This window comes from Macrobrachium nipponense, chromosome 32 (genome assembly GCF_015104395.2).
Source record: "Macrobrachium nipponense isolate FS-2020 chromosome 32, ASM1510439v2, whole genome shotgun sequence".
In the NCBI taxonomy this organism is placed as follows: Eukaryota; Metazoa; Arthropoda; class Malacostraca; order Decapoda; family Palaemonidae; genus Macrobrachium; species Macrobrachium nipponense.
This window is the reverse complement of record NC_061094.1, coordinates 31,074,986-31,081,117: the sequence shown is the minus strand read 5'-3', so window position 1 is coordinate 31,081,117 and position 6,132 is coordinate 31,074,986. Positions and strand designations below refer to the sequence as shown.

Here is a 6,132-nt window from a genome sequence, read left to right as displayed (position 1 = left end):
TACTGGATAACAAGGGGCATTCAAGACAAGAGAGCCTTTGCTACTCTGTGAATCCGCTGAAAAGTTGCCACCATCCATTTGAAGACTTGACTGTCTACTTTGCACATGTTTAAGACATTTCTGTCCACTTTCAACATTCTGAAGATACTTCTGTCCACTTTCCACATTTTGAAGACATTTCTGTCTGCTTTTCACATTTTGAAGATACTTCTGTCCAGTTTCCACATTTTGAAGATACTTCTGTCCACTTTCCACATTTTGAAGAACATTTCTGTCTGCTTTTCCCATTTTGAAAGACATTGTAGATAGTGAAAACTTGTATAAAATGACCGCCCGCAAAACAGAAATATTTTAGCTCATGGCAAAACCAAGGCATATAGACCCTTATTCTATATGGGCAAAACTATACGAAACATGAGAGCTCGCGGAAATAGGATAACCATCAACCCCGCCAGTATCTATTATCTTAAAATCTAGCCAGTTGTTATATATTACATTTCAAATAAAGAGAGATTTCGGATTCTCTACCTTCTTGGAATGCTGACCGAAGTGCATGCATCACCTAGTAGGATTTTCATGTTCCCTCGCTCACTTTCCTACATTCTCTGCTTACCTTCAGATCCGGGACAGATAAGGCCTTTCTGACTCATCGGCACTCCCATTAAAAAAGCAAACAAAACAAAGCGTCGTACCTTCTCGGTTATTCAGTCATTTTCTTGCACTCCCTCTGTTTATATTTCCTAATCTTCCAGCAGTAGTCGGAAGTGAGGCGCACCCAGAGGTCCGTTAGAGAAGATGTCTGTGGCGATCGGGGTCTTTACTATCTATCTTATGTTTCGCAATATCACCAAAAATTGATACGACCACAAGTCGGGCTTTTAAGAATTCCTGTGAATTTTATTTTTTTCTAAGAAATGGGCAATAATATGTTCCTGTCAGAAGTATTCATGGAATTAAGATGACTGAAAAAGAATGAAAAGTGAAGAGGTTCTACCGTTAAATACTCTTTTTACCTTGGTTACAATTAATGGTCATAACATCAATGGCAAGGATGCCGCGAAATGAAGCCAAGACATCCCTATAGTCCTATTGAAAATATGGTATCTCAATCATTTGCGCTACTTTTTTATTGACGCATAATTGGACTCATCAATATTATAGATGATGCAAATGGGATCACTAAAAGTATATTTCCTCTTTCCATTGTCCTTCTTCCAATTGAAACAACCTTTTTCTTGTATCATTAACATTCTAATGAAAGGATATACGCAACTAAATGCCCACGACATATGTGAGTTATTCGTAGGACATGTATTCATGCCACGGAACTTTACACGTACACATGATTGTATGTCTCTTGAACATGACACCGACAATAATGGACTGCAGAGACACTACCTAACAATAAATTCATGATAAAGATACATATTATCACCATAAAGAAATGATGCGCTTCGATGAATCAACAGCCATTGTTTTATATGAAATACATGGGATCTTTCTTATGGTGACCACTAAGGGTTTTAACTTGGTATGTATCTATCTACCTTTGTGGCGTTAGTAAAAGCCCGTTGGGGAATACCGTAAAAACCTACACAAAAGACCGTAGGTATCAGCAAGATAATGACCCCAGGAAATATTAGCCCTAGATAACGAACGACTCCCGAACCCCCTTGGAGTCACTTAACCAAGACGACATAAGTTCCCAAATATGGTGGACGATTACGGCGCCAAGATTCTGGCAAGGGCTGTTAGGGGCTATAATAGGTCGCTAGTAGAACGTATAATTAACCCAGATAGCATCGCCCCACAAGCAAGCAAGAAGCCAGGTGCTTAACAAGATTTTCGTAAATTACGTACCAGTAGGATTTGCATCAGTCACCTGCTGAGTTCATCGACCTACTGAACACAGCAACACTACAAGGTGACAATGTATCATTTTTGGTAAGACTTATTAAGGTAAATCATATGCCAACCCTTGAACAATCATGAAAACCTACAACAGGAAATGCTCTTATTCTCAGCCAGTTTTAACTATCTTTTGAGCACCTCAATCTTTCCATTTAGACCAGGTATGTGGATTGGTAGTGTTTCGCCCATGTTTGCTAGGTCCAGGGATCGCTTCTGCATCACTGCCTTCTAAGTCCTGGAAGCTGGGTTCATGAAACAAAGAGGGAGGAGTTAGCAATCACGGCCCTCTAGACTGGATTTCCTGAAAAACCGAAAGACTGAGACCTTATGGCGTCAACTTCCCCTAAAGGGGAAAGGATCACATAGTAATATGTGTGTATATATCTATATATATATATATATATATATATATATATATATATATATATATATATGTAATATATATACATATATACATATGTATATGTATATATATATATATATATATATATATATATATATATATATATATATATATATATAGTGTGTGTGTGTGTGTGTGTGTGTCTGTGTGTGTATGTGCGTATCTAAATTTCACATACAGTATTCATACACTGTGTTCTGTTTTTGCAAACGTATTCGCTTTATAATTTACCATGTCATTGATAAGATCGCCATCCTAAACTGATCAGGGGCTAAGTGATTCACCTGTGCGTAAGGGAAAGATTGATTATCCATTAAGGCAAGAACGAGATTAAAGGTCTTATAACATTCAACTGGGGTTACCGCACGAAGGGAAGACCTCCCTTCCACGCTCTCCCACACCGCCCGCCCCTGCATGACAAAGAATGAAGGAGTGGCCGACAGATCCTATCCAGAACACGCAACGCCTAAGGAAATTTTAACTAACTGAATTACAATTGCCACTCGTGAGGAAATTTGAATCTAATAACATAATGCGAAAATGATTACGACGCCTGGAGGTATTCCTGGAAGAGATGGGAAAAGAGTTATACCCTGAAACACGAATGAATTGGACAAGTAGTAAACAATAGCAGTAAGGATCGTTTAAAATTGGTTTCGTTAAAACTTTAGGCCATTGACAGTTCAAATATGATACGAAACCGCCTCCATCTAAATCAGCTTTCATAGACTTAATCTTTCAACTATGGATTAATCACTTTTTCACTTGTGGCAATAATGGGTGCAAATTTCAGTTCTTCTACAAACTCTTAATTCTGCCCAGGGACAAAGAACATTTACGAAGAAACGCCAAATATAAAATGAAGATAACTAAAGATAAAACTCTCGGTAAACAAGACATCTCCTTTTAAAGATCATATACCAATTGCTACTTTACCAATACATTCTTTTCAACCTTGAAAATATTCCTCGATACCTGAGAAATATGAAATGTAATTTCATTTCTTTCTTTTAATTTCAGAAATGCCCATTCATTTGTGAATTATTAATCATGAATATAATGATTATTCGTTTTCTGCATTATCGCGAATCAGCACACGCAACGCTATATAGTAAACATTACAGTAATACAAAATTTTTTTCCGATTCCTTTTGATATTTTCTTTTTTTTTCCATTAATCAGAGTTAAAATAAGATCCATTTAATTGTACCTATACAGTATACTCTAATGAAAACGTCTGCAGGAGTTTGACAGATTTTTTTTCATACGTCGGCATAGATTTAGTTAAAGAAGGACCTAACCATCACAAGATTTTGTTTTGTTTTGCTTACTGTGACCAAATCGTTAGTTAATTAAGAACATTCGACGATAAATACATCAGCCATTATGGATAATGTATATATATATATATATATATATATATATATATATATATATATATATATATATGTGTGTGTGTGTGTGTGTGTGTGTGTGTGTATGTATGCATGTGTACGTACGTGTATATAATATATATATATATATATATATATATATTATATATATATATCTATATATATATATATATATAGATATATTATATATATGATATATATATATATATATATATATATATTATATATATATATATATATATATATCACAGAGCTCTCCCTGTGGATGCATTCCTTAATTCAATTCCCAACAGAGACTTGTACAGATTTTATAAAGACAAAAGATAAAACATTGTGGCACACTGAATTCACAGACGAACTGCCAAATGAAAAGACCACAGCAGAAAGAAGAGGAAAGCGTTTCGATATTGGGGTTGCTTATTATTGGCTTCATAAATGAGTATATTTTGACTTTAATAAACTAACAAAAAATAGATTAGTCTTCAATGCTCTTGTGTGAAAATAAGCAAAGCTTTCCCAAACGGAGGTGTATTTTTCCGTAAGTTAGCCGCAGCCATAACATTGATATGGAGAATGAAAGCCTTACCCAATGTAAGCAAGGAGATACGCACATGTAAGCGAGTTTTCATTTTTCAAAATAACCGATGTTACCGGTGCTAGATTGTATCGCAAAGCACTTCGTGATGCCACTAGACTTACGACAATCATGTAACATAACTGATAAATCGTGAAATGTAACACGTAGATATATATACAGATTGTATTCAACTGACCTGTATAACATTTAATCTGGTCTAATTCTTTTCCTAACCTTCTGATCTTATTCTCCAAACTGCCAACCAGGAAAGCAGATAGATGGGAAGAAAAGAATGAGCGAAGTGTGTGACTGAAGCACTTGCAAAATTACATCACCTTTAAATTGGTTGCGTATCTCTCATGGCATCCGTCGATGAATAGATTTTGCCGATTACTCAACATTAGTCTGCAAAGGCAAACGGTGGCGAGGCGCCTAGTGGTTGGCTAAATTCAATTTCTATAACAGGTGGCTGATTTGGAAAGAAGATCGGCTACAACGCTGGAATAACACGGAAGAGGAAAAGACCGTCGCTATGGCCATGCAAAGATTCAGCAAGGGCAGTTGAATCTGCATCGTCGTTTCATATTCACGTATAGAATTTTCAGTGTTAAATATCTGTTAATATTCTGTGTCTTTTTTGGTGAAAGCAACAAGCATATTCGGATCGAGTAAAATCTTCATTGGAAAGTAAACAGATGAGTAAACAGGTACACTTAAATTTACACACACACACAAACACACAAATATATGCATATATATATATGATATATATATATATATACTAATATATATATATATATATATATATATATATATATTTATTTATATATATAGATGTGAGTGTGTTTGTATGCATGTATATATACATTATATACATACATACTACGTACATTTACACATAATCATATATATATATACACATGAATAATTAAATTGTTACACGTATCTTACCAGCCAACAGCCTTTTTCTAGGTGTGGACATTTGTGTTTTCGATTGAGAACTATTTTGAGACGTTGCCAGACGATGGACGTTTTCTTGGTGCATTTTCAAGTGTCAGATTGAAGCCGATATTCGCAAAGACATTCTTGTATTTCCTTGAAAAGGGTTGATCGTGGCGTCGTCAAGCCTTGGGCCGAGTTCTACATCACATACTTTGTCGTAATGCAATATTTACGCTATGCAATCAAATAATACTGAATCGTTCAACCCCCCACAATAACACAACCGTTTCTACATCATTTCCGTTTTAATTTTATTTTTTGAAAAACTCGAGTTTTGACTATGGTTATGAATTGTGCTCAGGTCCAGCTTCCTCGCGCAGGTAAAGCTGTGCTATCCATTGTGAGTAGAGACAAACGCAGGAGCGGAACGGTGGGTTAGGTATTGACGCAAACACACCAGACAACACACGTCTTGACGAAGGCACGCTCAGGCAGCCACAGCGATATCTGTAGGTGAGGAGGAAAGCTTCGAGTGGACCAGAGCCAGAGTCCTAGGTCGGACGGGCCCTGGAGAGAACCCGCGCATGGGCATTTGCCTTCATTTTGGAAGTGGAGCACGCGCTCAAGAGCAAGGGCTCTCTCTCTCTCTCTCTCTCTGTCTCTCTTCTGTTGCTCCAGATACCTCTCGCCTCCCTCCACTTGAGTCTACGCTCTTTCCAAACCCGAGGCAATTTTTGCCCCTTCGAGAGCTCGATGGATTTTCTTAACGAGCCCTGACATCCAGTCCTCCCTCTTTAAGTGACATACTTTTGGATTTTTCTTTTATACGTAGCTGCTTTCGTCGAATGGTTTTGAGTCTCTCTCTCTCTCTCTCACTACCAACGTGAACGTCTTTATTTCCGTTT

The 6,132-nt window shown here is 36.8% G+C and overlaps 1 long non-coding RNA gene across 1 annotated transcript in view; it reads right to left on the bottom strand.

Moving 5' to 3' along the window:
• The window catches only part of LOC135207109 (uncharacterized), a 24,006-nt gene extending 18,583 nt beyond the window's left edge, over nt 1-5,423 (bottom strand). The window contains exon 1 of the long non-coding RNA XR_010312879.1: nt 5,237-5,423. This is a non-coding gene — a long non-coding RNA (uncharacterized LOC135207109). The remainder of the gene's footprint in view (nt 1-5,236) is intronic.
• Nucleotides 5,424-6,132: the final 709 nt, after the last annotated feature.